Here is a 14,565-nt window from a genome sequence, read left to right as displayed (position 1 = left end):
AAGCAACACAGGTCTGCTCTACAATACTCCTCCATTATGAACTCATCAACAAAACTGCTCATGACAAATTCTCACTGGGTTATTATTTTTTTTCCTTGTGTTGTCATTTACAGAAATAGCATTATTCTTTCTAAGTGCCTGCATCATGTGGATTATGCACAATACACAGCCATGTCTCATTGTACACCTCCTAGTCTTGCAACTTTCTGAAACCAGTTTGGAATTGGTAGTGTTTCTGCATGGACCCTGATGTGTACTGACTCTTAAAGGAGATGATGACTATCACTGTTAGCAGCTACAAGGTCCTACTTAGAGTCCTCGTTCTTCTTGAACCTTCTTCCCTCTGCTTCCAAGATAATTGTGTTATCCTCATTTCTATCTACTTCCTTATTAGAGGCATGGCTTTCCTTCACTGGACCCACTTTTATACCTGGGCAACCCATGAAGTTCTAGTGCATGTCTTTTCTCTCTCTCTATTTCTCTATTTCTCTCTATTATGTGACAGACATTGTTCTATTCACTGAGGACACAGCAGTGAATAATAAAATTTCTTATTTCACTGAGCTTACAATTTACTGGAGGCTTAAGAGAATGAACAGTATAAATACATTATATATATATATGGTACTAAAAGCGCTAAGGCGGAAAATAAAGCAAGGAAGAGTAATAGGACTCTTTTTAAAGGGAGATGTCCTCCAATTTTAGATCATATGGCCAGGGAGGGCTTTAAGGAGAAGATGGTTATTTCAGTATAAGCCTGACAGAAGTGAGGGAATGAACCTCATGTTATATGAGGACATCTGATGGAAGAGCATTCTAGGCCGAGGAACACCAAATAGCCAGCCCTGTGGTGGGAGTGGGACTGCTATGGTTAAGAAACAGCAACTAAGCCACAGAGGATGGAGCTGAGTGAGCAAGAAAGAGAGCAGAATGCAATAAAGTTAGGCCTGTCCTAAGACAGGCTGTAAAGGGTTCTAGATTTCTGCTCTGAACAAGATAAAAGCCTTCTGGAGGGTTTAGGGAAGTAGGAGAGCTGATCTCACCTATATTTTAAAGGTATGTTCAGGCTGTTGTGTTGGGAAAATTGCAAAAAAGTAAGCATTATGGAAAACAGGGAACTAGTGAATGATCAAGGCAAGAGATGATGATGGCTTGGATCAGAATGATGACCAAAGTGGTGAGAAGTGGTAGGTTTCTGGATATAGTTTGAAGGTAAACAGGATTTGCTGAGGATTACTATTGAAGTGGAGAGAAAAAGAGGTATCAAGGGCAATGCCATGGTTTATGCCGGACAACTGGAAGACTGGAGCCACCTTTTCCTAAAATGGAGAAGATCAAAAGGGAAGGTCACTAGTTTAATTTTAAACTTGCTAAGTTTGAGATGCCTATTAGATATTTATAGTGATGTATGGGGGTGGCAGCAGATATACCAGGCAAGAAGTCAAGGGACTTCCAGTTGGAAATTCATAAGAGTTATTTATAGATGATGTTTCAGCCATGAGATTGGATGATCAGATGAGAAGGAAAGAGGTCCGAGGACTAATCCTGTGGCCCTCCAATATTTACAGGTTGGAGACGTGAGGAGGAATTAGCAAAGAAAACTGAGGAGGAGATGATGGAGAGAAACCTCCAGGTACTTGGCACAAGGTTGGAATGCAAATAATGCCTGAATGGTTGAAACTGATTGTTATTTTAAATAATTTAAATAATTTAATAAATGCAGGTCTCCAGCATGGGTCTTTTTGCTTGTGTCAAAGGCCATCTATTTGTGGAATATCTTTTTATCTTTTTTATCTTTTCCACATGGTTGGAAATGGGAGAGGGGCTAGGGATACAATGGTAAAAAGAAGACTATCTCTGCCCAAAAGAGTGGACATGAGGAACAACTGACATAAGAAATCTACAAACTAGGGCACCTGGGTGGCTCAGTGGTTGAGCATCTGCCTTTGGGTCAGGTTGTGATCCTAGAGTCATGGGATCAAGTTCCGCTCCCTGCAGGGAGCCTGCTTCTCCCTCTGCCTGTGTCTCTGCCTCTCTCTGTGTGTGTCTCTCATGAATAAATAAATAAAAATCTTTAAAAAAATAAAATAAAAAATAAAAACTGGGGCACATGTTCATAACAGAGATATGGCTAGGATTTCTGCACCCTGTTTTTTAGCACTACCTTTATCATGCAAAAAGTGGGTGACAATGCAGAGATCCAGTGTTCAAGTTTCTGCTGGACTCCATATGTATGCCTGTAAAGTGTACACAATACGTATGCACAGAGCCACACAAATGCAAACAGCCTTTCAATAATAAGCATCCACATACGAGTGTGAAAATAAACACTTTTCTACTCCTAAAGAGGCTGAGACTATTGGGATTCAAATTCTGGACTTGGTTTGGCTGCTAAGAAACCAAGTCCTGTGGTAACTTACTACACTTACATTCAAGGATGTATTTGGAGCCCAAGAGAGGTGTGATATGCCCTACTTCCCTCGCAGAGTGGCTAAAATATTCAGATGCAATATACATCCCTAAGGTGGGTTGCAAATAGTAGTGTCCTAATGAGAGACAAGGTAGAAAAACCATACAATATTGAGATCAAGGGTAAAAACTTTAAGAGAAGTATAAGGTATGTTTCTGAGAATGTTTATTTCCACATATTTTAATCTTTATATTGTATGGATACATTCTCTAAATATCAGAAGATAATTTTGGGGAAAAATAGATAATTAAAGGACTCTAAAATTTTGCTTGAAAATTCTGAAGAATACATAGAATCTTTCTAGGTAAAAAGGGAAGAGATTTTAGATTTTATCTGTTTAATTGTTATGTATTTGCCTGCTTTGATCCACACCTCAGTAAGGGCGAGAGAGGAATACAGAGGTAAATATGTCAGAACTCTTAGGCATAAACAGTGTGCAGGGGGATTAAAATATGTATTCAAGAAGGCAAAAAAGAAAAAATGAAAAGAAAAAAAGCTTTAGTTTGGGTACAGATATAATGTTCTGGAGCTGTGGAGAATCTTCTTCTAGCTGAGAGCAGCCACAGAAGTCTTTGTGTTGGAGGTGGTCATGACTGTGGGAAACCTGTGGGAAGAGAGGAGCACTCCAGGCGAGTGGTATAAAACAAGAACAAAACAGTGAGGTGGCACTGGCTCTCTTTGCTAAGGCGGTGTCCCCAAAGTGTATTCCATGAGCTACTAATCTAGCCAAGCATTAGTTAGATGTGTTAGATGCATCACAGGTGAATAAAGAGAAAGACTGTGGCTGGAACAGGGCAAAGGGCTGCACACAAATGCTGAGGGACTTCCTATATCACAGTGGGAAGTCAGAGACAGGGCCACTAAAGGGAGTAACACAGGAGATGAGGCTGGACTGCACACTTGGGAGGACTGGAAAGCTCTCCAACAGGTATCTAGGGAAATCTAGGGAAATAATGATAAAATCATTATCATTTAGAGATAAATGAAAAGACTAAAGAACAGTCGTGGGGACCTAGCTGACCAGAGCTGGCCAAGGACAATCCTCCGGAGAAGCTTGACTCTAGTTACTCCAAAGCCAGAATCGCCTTCAGTAAGGAATTCTCCATCAAGAATTGATCCGTATAAGATCTATGGAGCCACAGAGCACATGAGAGTGCTTAGAATTTAACATATTTTATCCTTATAAAAATTTTAATAAAATTTTCAGTTATGGACTCTTCAGTCTTTCTGGCAAATAATATAATTGCTATTTTTTTTTCCAGTGGGAAATTTATTGTTCTTCAATGCAATTCTTGAACTGATTTATCTGTCACTCATTTTGACATCTCAAGCATAATTTTATGGGCCCAAATATACTCTTTCAGTTCGTAAATTCATACTGTGGGATTGAGAACTTCTGGAGAGGGAAACTGTAGCAGGTCCTGGAATCCTAGATGGCAGAGGTAGAAGAGCCCTTCAAGATCATCTGTTTTGACTTTACTGATGCACAGATGTGGAAAGGGGAAGGCATGGCAGTGTTCTCTGGTAATGTACAATGCCACAAGGTCACTAGCAGGGCGATGCTCTCCGAAGGGGGGCCAGATGGAAAACAGCTCACTGGACTCGGGCTTAGTTTCTTGAAAGATAGATAAGTGCGAATAGACTTAAACTCTATTTTGCAGAGCCTGGGGTAGACACAGAAAAGAATTTCCAAAGAGAGAGAAAGTCCCTTTAGGAAACAATCATGGCATCTCCATGACTGTCTTTTAAAGTAGGTTAATGGATTAAGTAACTGGGCCTATAAGGGATTCTCCTGTGACGCCTTTACAGTCTGTAATTCTTAGTAACTGGAATGAAAGTAGTATACATAATTAATTGATCTATTTTGAAATAAAGAGGTTATTTTGGGCAGCCTGGGTGGCTCAGCGGTTTAGCGCCGCCTTTGGCCCAGGGCCTGATCCTGGAGACCCAGGATCGAGTCCCACATCCGGCTCCCTGTGTGGAGCCTGCTTCTCCTTCTGCCTGTGTCTCTGCTTCTCTCTTTCTGTGTCTCTCATGAATAAATAAATAAAATCTTTTTAAAAGAGTGGTTACGTTAAGACAGAATAACAAAAGACTCATAGAACAGGGGTAAAGGAGTCCAGGAATATTTGATTTTTGATGATGAGCCCAACGGCTGTGGCTACTGCTATAAACTCCCTATGCTGGGCCAAGGTTCTGAGCTCAGCGCTCACAGGCCAGTATGTAATTTCCACAATTCCATGAGGCTGACACTTTATCTTTATTTTACAGAGAAAAATGTTGTCAGACTGTCTGCCTTTCTAAGCTTATCAAGATCAGAGTCCTCACCTGGGGCCATGGACGCTCTCAGCAACCTCAGCCTTCCTCTTAGCCCCCTTTCCCCCTTCCTCTTCCCCTCCCCTGCCTGCATTAAGTATCCTTCCTCATTCTTAGTAAGCTCATGCTTTCTGTAAGGACTTTGCTCTTGCTGTCCTCTTTGTGTGATGCTTTTTGGGGGCTTCGTCTCCTGCTCCTTTCGGGTCACCTCCTGGGGCGTGTAAGTATCACCCCCCCCCCCAGAGCTTTCTGTACCCACTAATACCCCCCTTCATCCCTGGTAATTTTCCTTGCTCTGAAGTCAGCTTTGTCTGGTATTAATACAGTTAGTCCAGCTTTCTACTTATCTGTGTTAGTGTGGGATATCTTTCTCCATCCCTCTACTTTTAATCTGTGCTTTTATAATTTAAAGTATTGGTTTCTCAGGATGTGTGGGTGGCTCAGTGGTTAAGCAGCTAGCTGCCTTCCGCTCAGGGCATACCTGGGGTCCTGGGATAGAGTCCCACATTGGGCTGCCTCGAGGAGCCTGGTTCTCTCTCTGTGTCTCTGCCTTTTTCTGTGTCTCTCATGAATAAATAAATAATATCTTTAAAAAAATAAAGTAGGTTTCTCACAGACAACATACAGTTGGTTGTTTTTATTTTTTAATCCACTGACAGTCTTTTTTCTTTTAATTGGTGTATTTAGACTGTTGACATGTAATGTAATGACTGATATAGTTAGATTACGATCCATCAGGTCTGTTAGTAGATTTCACTTGTTCCTCTTGTCCCTTCCTATTCTTTTCCTGCTTTCTCTGATTTTCTTTTTTTTTGTGTGAGAGAGCGCATGCATAAGTGAGGAAGGCGGACGGAGGGAGAGAAAGAGAGAATCTTAAGCAGGTTCCCTCCTGCCTGACATGGAGTGCAATCTCAAAACACAAGATCATGATCTGAGCTGAAACCAAGAGTGGGAAACTTAACTTACTGTGCCACCCAGGCACCCCGTGCCTTCTAATTTTAATTGAGCATTTATATAATTCCAGTTTTTCTCTTTTCTTAGCATATTCATAACTTTTAATTTTTTAATTTATTTTTTTACTTTTTTTAATGACTGTTCTTGAGTTTGACATATACATTTGTAACTAATCCAAGTCCTCTTTCAAACAGCACTATTCCACTCCACAGGTAGTACAAGTACCTTACAATAGGGTATTGTCAATTCTTTAATTCCATCCTCATAACATGCTGTCATTCATTATTTATCCAATCATTGAATACATGGTTGCTATTATTATTTGGAACAAACTGTTATCTGTTAGATCAATTAGGAATAAGAAAAATTAAAGATTCCATTTACCTTATTTCTTCTCTAAAACTTTTCCTTTTAAAAGTAGATTTGTGTTTCTGATCTATATCATTTTCCTTCTTTTTGATGAATTTATTTTAACATTTCTTGCAAGGCAGCTCTACTGGCCACAAATTTCCTAAGTTTTATTTGTCTGAAAAAATATTTTTTTCCTTCACTTTTGAAGGATACAGAATTCTATGTTGGTTTCTCTCTCTTACCACTTTAATCAAATTGCTTCTTGCTTCTATGATTTCTGAAGAGAAGTCAACGGTAATACCTATCCTTGCTCCTCTATAGTTACTATAAAACTCTGGTTTCTTTCAAGGTTTTTCCCTTTGTTTTTGATTTTTGGTAGTGTCTTAATCTGTTTGGGCTGCTATAACAATGTATCATACATTGGGTAGCTTATAACAACAGAAATTTATTTCTAACAGTTCTGGAGGCTGGGAAGTCCAAGATTAAGATGTCAGGAAACCTGATACCTTGTGAGAGCTTGCTACCTGGTTCTAGATGGCTGTTTCTGTGCCCTCACTTGGAGGAAGTGGTCAAGGGAGTGCTCTGGGCTCTCTTTTATAACTAATTTCTGAGGGCTTTACCCTGATGACCTAATCATCTCCCAAAGGCCCTATCTCCAAATACCATCATACTGGGGTTATGTTTCAAAAAATAAATTCTGGGGACAGGGGCACCAACATTCAGTTTATAACACATAGTTTGAATGTAATATATCTAGGTATAGATATTTTAGAATTTATCCTACTTGGTATTTTCTATGCTTCCTGGAGTTATAGTTTGGTATCTGTCATTAATTTGAGAAATTCTCATGTATATTAAAATTACATATTAAAAATACATAACATAATTATAATTTCAAGTATTTCTTTTATTCCTTTCTTTTCCTCTTAGTATTGCCATTAGGTGTGTATTATACCTTTTACAACTGTCCCATAGGTCTTAAATGTTTTGTTCATGTTTTTCATCCTTTTTTCCATTTGCATTTCATAGGTATTACCGTTGACTTCTCTTCAGAAATCACAGAAATCAGGTTTCTACTGATTTATCTTCAAGCTCATAGTTCCTTTCCCCAGTTGTCCAGCTGATTGATGAGTTCATCAAAGGTATGCTTCATTTCTGTTTGAAATTTCTAGTGTTTTTTATTTCTAGCATTTCCTTTTAATTCTTTTTTTAAAAAAATATTTTATTCATTTATTCATGAGAGACACAGAGAGAGAGGTAGAAACATAGGCAGAGGGAGTAGGTTCCATGCAGGAAGCCCGATGTGGGACTCAATCCTCGGATCCAGGATCACACCCTGAGTGGAAGGCAGACGCTCAACTGCCAAGCCACCCAGGCGTCCCATCCTTTTAATTCTTTCTTGGGAGTTTGCATCTCTCTGCTACACTAGTCATCTCTTCTTGCATGCTGTCCACACTCTTTCTATTGTAACCCTTAACATGTTAATCATAGTTATTTTAAATTCCTGATAATATAATAAGATAATTTCAAAATCTCTGCCAAATCTGGGTCTGATTCTGATGTTTGTTCTGTCTCTTCAAGCTGGTTGTTTTTTGTTTGTTTGTTTGTTTGTTTTTACCTTTAGTATGCCTTGTAGTTTTTTGTTGAAAGCTGAACATAATATACCACATAAAAGGAACTGAAGTCAATAGGCCTTTAGTGTGAGGCTTTATGTGTGTCTCTCTTGGAGTTAGGCTGTGCTTATTTTCTGATTCCCATGTTTTTGTCTACCTTGTTGTCTCTCTTAAATAAGGTCTTAGATATGTAGTTCTTTCAGTTGTTACTTTACAAAAGTCCTTTTGATATAGTGATATGGCATGGGAGAGAAATTCCACAGACCTATGATCTGATCTATGATCAGGTCTCAGTGTTTCAGTGAGCCTGGATCTCTAGGCTGTGACCTTCATAAGTGCTTCTTAGTTTTGTTTTTCTGTGTCCTCCCACTTTCCCTTTAGGTGAGAACAGCAAAGCTAGAGGGAGCTTAAGTTGGGTGCTTCCTCTTCCACTAGGTAACAGCTCTGGTAAAACACTTCCTCTTGAGGATAGGGCTGGTTAAGAACAGAATGCTCCAGGTTTATCTCAAAATGGCTTCTTTCCCCACCCTCTGCTGAAGCACGAGGGTTCCTCCTGCCCCATCCTGCTTGTGAGAAAGTGGTAGGGCTCCTTGAGGGAAAACACACAAAAGTATGTGTGTGTGGGGGTCTCCCAAAGACCAGGCCCCTCTTGACTCTAACTCTCAGATTTGTGTACAGGGAGCCTCCAGCAATTGATCAACTACTGTTGACATTTTCCTACCTTGTTATTGGTTCCCAGGGGTTTCTGTTCCTGGGCTTCTACTATGGCAAGTTATGATTCTGTTATCCGTCTGTCTCTTCTGTTTGGGGGGTGGCAATTTTCTTTTTAACTTTAAGTCTCTGATGGCTCAAAGAAGAGCTGCTGATTCTCAGTTTGTTCAGCTTTTCATGTCATTAGGATGGTGGTGATGACTTCTAAGCTCCCTACATGCTGTACTGGAAACAAGGATTCCCCTTACCTGAATTAAAGCAGCTTCATTCTTGTCCATCCTATCACTCTGTTTTATTTTCTTTATAACACCAAAGCTCCTATCTGAAAGTCTCTAGTTCAACCATTTATTTACTTACTAGTTGGCTGTCTCCCTTAGTAAAACTCCCTTAGTAAAAACCAGGAGTATGAGACCACAGGTCTTTGCCACAATATCTGGCATGAAGCAGCCTCAATAGATGCATTGCTTGAATGACTGAGAGAAGGCCTCTGGCTCCCAAGGCTCTGACCACAGGACACTAACCAAATCTGTTGTCCCCCTGCACATTTCTAGAATAAAACCTGTCATGATGGTCTGTCTTTTCGCTTCATGGAGATGCCTGAAAGGCCAGGATGAAAGGGTTAACAGTGTGGTCCTAGGGCCCTGAGCAGGCTTCTGGTGCTACACCTTTTAATTCGTTTGATGTGTTTGAAAAAAGGTTCCACAGTTAAAACAGAGAAACATAAAACCTGCAAAGACTGACTAAACCTATTTTGAGATTAGCACCTAGAACACAGAGGAATAGTTAGACAAGGAGCAAAGAAGGATGAAACTGTTACTTTTACTAATTATGAAAAATAATGAGCATCTCCCCCTTATGACAGTACTCCTGGCGTCGGGGTAGAGAGGAATATCAAGGAGCTATTCATAGTCTAAAGTTATTCAGAGTTGCCTAATCTAGGCAACAATGACAACCAACAAATAAGAAAGAATAACCCCTTCTTCCTATCTTAAAATAGTAAGTGCATTTCTTCCTATGACTTACCCTAAAAGCAGTCCATAATCAGTGAGATGAGCTACTTCTAAGTACACATGAAGAAAATCAGACAACAAAACCTCCACAACAACAAACAACAACCTAATGGATTTCAAGTAACACAAAGTATACCTTTCAGGAGAAATTCTCAGTGGTGGACAGTGGGCCTTGTTTCCTTCTCACAGAGGAATTCTGTGTGCTTCTGACACCCTGATGGAACAATCAGGAGAACACACCCTGTCTCTTGGCCAGAAGGCCCTTCCTACTGAGGCAGCTCAGAGGTAGAGGATGAGAACGGTCCTGATTTCTAACACAAAGCGAGCTCTACCATTTGCCACTCAGTGTACATTTACACAGGCTGGCTCTGACTGCCAAGGGAGGGAGGATAAGGCGAAAAAGAGAGAATGATCTATATATCAAAGGCCAACTGAAAAAAAAGGAAAACAATGTCAACTTTTGAGGCAAATCAATGGAGAAAGAATTCTCAAAAGCCAAATTGTTGTAAAGGATAAAACGGGAGCTTGGAGTTAATAATAGGCTATAGATTTTTTTTTCCATCTGTATTGGAGCTTATCTTATAAATAAATGTTCTTTATTATTCTTTGGCAACTGCTTGTAGGTGACTCAGTCTTTCAAAAACTGGACAAAAGAAATAATATAAATCCCTTGTATCCAGGGAATTCCTTTAATTAGGAGTGGCAATGAATTAGAGAAGAAATTTGTTTTTGATATAACATCTGCAGATGACAGTTGCCTTTCACAAAGTTCTTAATGTCATTCCTTTACTAAAAAAAACCTCCAATAACAATAATAATAAATTCCCAAAACAATATATCTCGGCAATACATTTTTGATAACATATTTTTTGGGTACCTGGCTGGCCAGTCAGTAAAGCATGTGATGACTGATCTCAGGGTTTTAGGTTCAAGCTCCATGTAGGGTGTAGAGATTACTTAAAAAAATAAAATCTTAAAAAAAAATAATGCCTTTTAGTAAATTCTGGTTATTCAGTATTTTTGATTATCTTTTAGAATAAATGATTCTTCACATATTCAAAAGTTAACAATTTACTTTCCCTGAGAATTTCCCAGAATATTTTAAAGGATATGCCTTAATCTGAAAAAGGTTATTTGGTTGGGGTCGAGATAAATAGGTAAGAAAATAACATATATGAAATAAAAAGAAATTTCCATAACCACACTGAGGTCAAACATACTCCACATATAATGAAGCCACACTAGTAGAAGATTTCCTTTCAAACACAGCTGCCAATACTGGCTACTCTTTGCCTTACATGGGCAAATGCTTTTGTGATTTCTGGTACATCAGCCTTAACCAGCATTTCTGGGCACTGGCTCCAGGTGAAGCTCCTGGGCTAGTGGGCACACACACACACACACATACACACACACTCACACACTGACACACTTGCAGTAGTTGCTGAGGCTGCAAGGGAGACAAATACCACCTTGACAGCAGCCTGGTGAGTTGGGGTGGCTTAGGGAGGAAAGGAGGGGCATCTAGGAACAGGAGAGTCAAACAGGCCATTGTCTTAAAGGGGCACTTAGAATTCCTGAAAAGGACAGCAGAGGACTTAGGCCCCAACCCGAATGCTACACCTGAGGAAATAAAAGTCCAAAGAAATTAAGAGACACCCATACCCACTGTGGCAGCACAGTGGTGTCCTGCCTTCTATCCTAGCATTCTTTCCTGCCTGCACTTCTCAGAAATGACTGAATCATCCATTTTTTCTCCCAAGCCCATATCTACCACGGCCAAGTAAGGAGAGTCTGGAGGATATTAACATGTCTTTCACTTATAAAACTGACATTCTGGTGGAGGTGACAAGGAGGACTCTTAGCTTCTCTTGTCTTTACTGCACCCAGTCAAGGCTGCTTCAGCATATCTGCCCTGCTGGACGGTCGGTCACTAATGTGCCTGCAGGTAAACACGACAGAAACACTAAAGCCTACCTTCACAAATTCATAAAAGCAAATATTCTAATCCCCCAGATTGTTTTTAGTTGCTGAAAAAAGAAAAGCAACATGGCAATATGGAAGCTTTATGAACCCCTTTTCTACAGAACTGGGCATTTAAACAAACCGTTTCAAGCACTCATGTTCTGCTCTATATGCAAGTCTTCCCTGACTACTGACTTAGTAATAAAAGTAGAAATAAAAAATCCCTAGCAATCTGACAATAGCACATTTCTTTTCCATGACCAAAGGCTGTCAATATTTACAGGGACGAACTTACTTTTGAAAATAATTTCACAATGAAATCATGTCACTGAACACACTAATATTTATTTTATACAAAGGTCAATAAAAACCTCAAGAAGTGAGCAGATGCTCTCAGACGTGAGGGTTTTCTGTGCTCACACAGCAAACCCACATTTCTTCAACATACCATTTCGCAAATGCTGTGTATTATTAAGAGGAGGCGGACTCTGCCAGGCACATGATTTGTATATTTAAGGGAGGTGTATGGAATGAGAAAGCGAAATATGTTAAATTTCAAAGGACTTGGAAGCAATGCTGCCTGGGAGCTTGTATTACAAATAGCCCTACATTATTACATACGCTATTAATGAGGCGGAGTGAATGAAAGTACAATTTGAATATGCATGACTCTATCCAATGAGCAGGACTTTTGTGTACTGATGAGGTTTCCCCCCCCCCTCCTAAAAAAGGATTAAAATTATTCTCAGAGAAGTATGGCTGCCCAGAGACCAGTAAAATAAATGTACTTAGACCAGAGTCATACTATATTCAGATGAAATATACAGGTGCTAAAAGAATGCTTTTGACTCTACCTATAATTCACAAAACTTGTGCATAATCCTCTCCTCCTCCAAAAGAATATTCCCCAGCTTCAAGCAGCTGTGTCACTACAGTTTCTAAGCAAAAATAATGATTTTAGTGGAGATCCCTAAAAGTAGGCAAGGTTAAATAAACCTTTTGAGTGCAAAGCCTTTACTTCCACAGTGAGGAGCACTAGTTAAAAGACTGGGGAATGGGTAAATTATTGGACCAAATGGCTGAGAATTAATCTCTGCTGACTAGCTGTAATCTAACGAGGCGTCTGTGTCCCAGGGAGCCCGCAGCATGTCCCTGGCGGTATGTGCAGTGTGTCGAGTCTGCGTGGCACCCTTTGTCCTCGCTCACAGGCGGCCTTTCCCCTCATTGTCCATAATATCCTCATGCATCTGGGACGCGTGGAATGCATTCATACTAACAGACTTACCATTGTTTTCTCTCAGAAGCTTTGTTGAGCAAAGACTGCATCACGGTTACTGATAATTATATTGCTTAATTAATCAAGACAAAAAAAATTTGCAAATCATTGCCTGGTTGCCAAGCAGGGAGATAAAAAATGACAACAATACAAGCTGAAGCAATATAACAAAAGTAACAGCTATCTGATCAGAAATTCTTATATAATGAAGCTATTAATGCTAAATCGGTTAATGTTAACATTGCTCCAGGTGTCTCTACTTAGATGCAAACAAAAAGGCTAACATTATGGATATAAAAGGCCAAATGTTGCCATGGATTCTGTAACCTGATAGAGAGGACAGCCTTTTCATTTGATTAGGGAATGCAATTTAAATACCAGGGACTGAAGCCAAACAAACAGACTTTCCCTCCACAAGCCTCTTGCATTCACCCTGGGGTCAGTGGTTGGTGAACAAAAGGTCAGCCACACTTGCCCTGGAAATGTCTGGATTAATTTTATTACATTGTAATGGTTTGTACTTTAAATGTGGGGATAACACTAAATTTCCAGTTGGCCATTATTCTCTTCTTCCCTTTAGGCTTTTTGAATTGAAATATTAAGACAGCGATTTGCTCAATTCATCTATCAAAATTTATGACCAAATTTATAAAACTTACATACATTTTCTAAAGAAATTTTGAAAAGGTATGTTAATACTTGTTTAATGCGTTAAAAGTGTAATATCTTTTAAAAAATCATTTTTTAAGAAAGTTAGAAGTGTCACTTTTCACACTGTGAACTAAAATACCTTTCATGTTCTTTACTCATTACAAAAAATAAAGGTGACATTTTTAGGATGGTAAGTGACATTTTAGAGGGCCATGTTGAAAATGAACTAATAAAGCCAGTTAATCCATACTAAATATTAAAGAACCACATTTTGCAGATTTGGAAGCTATAGGGCACTAAATCTGTTGGTTGTCTAACATCAACATTTTCAGCTTAATTCTTAAAATTAGTGTTCTTCCTGGACAAACACAAATGTTATTAACACTCAAAGCCATTTTCTTACACGGGTGAAAACTTTACACATGCACAAAGACATGAATCAAAGATAACGCAAATATTTAGTATAAAGAACTTGTGGCTTCATCACTCCACTCCCTAAAAAGAAAAGAGGGTTCCCTTTATGTCAGGCTTCTCACCAGCCAGAGTGGGGCTTTTCTCAATTCAGGAGGTGACCCACGCTATGCCTAGTCTGAGAAATGGCTCATTATTTATTCTATTTGCATGGTAGTGACTGTAACCAAAAAGGTACTAGTAAGAGTAATATAACAACACAACAATTACCACTTAAATGGCTTTTATTCTGAGCCAGCCACTGTTGGCTGAAAGTGCCTTTCACTTCTTAGCTCATTTAATCTGCAGGACTTTAACACTTTAGATTTTGTTATAAATCCCAGGAAATCTCGGTTATCTATTATTATTATTATTATTATTTTAAAGCTCAAAAATAGAGAGTATTTAGAATAGTAACTTTTAGCTCCTTTGAGAGAGTAATTTGGAATGAAAATGAAAATTACACTTAATATCAACCCAGAGCACAAAGTCATTTTCTTGAGGAGTGACTTAACTATGCTACACATTTAATTAAAAACTTAGAAACAAACCCTCCTATTAATAATTCCAACACAAAAACAAGTCACTATATAAAGCACTGCTGAAATACCACTAAAGACATGGCAAGGATCAAAACCGTAGCCATAGCCAATGTAGTACATGGCACAGAACCACTGGATTGTTCCAGCCATTTCCATGATCAATACCAACTGATGTGGCTGCACTGATTCTGTGGCAAGGTGCTTCAATTGTTAAAAATCACCACATGGGCAGGCTGTGCTGCAGAGGCCTAGCCTT

At 39.2% G+C, this 14,565-nt stretch overlaps 1 protein-coding gene across 8 annotated transcripts in view; it reads right to left on the bottom strand.

Moving 5' to 3' along the window:
• The window catches only part of RALGAPA2 (Ral GTPase activating protein catalytic subunit alpha 2), a 327,065-nt gene that overhangs the window by 83,480 nt on the left and 229,020 nt on the right, over nucleotides 1–14,565 (bottom strand). The gene's annotated exons all lie outside the window — the stretch shown is intronic.

Source organism: Canis lupus, chromosome 24 (genome assembly GCF_011100685.1).
Source record: "Canis lupus familiaris isolate Mischka breed German Shepherd chromosome 24, alternate assembly UU_Cfam_GSD_1.0, whole genome shotgun sequence".
Lineage (NCBI taxonomy): Eukaryota > Metazoa > Chordata > Mammalia > Carnivora > Canidae > Canis > Canis lupus.
The sequence above is the reverse complement of the archived record's forward strand: the minus strand, read 5'-3'. Positions and strand labels throughout refer to the sequence as shown.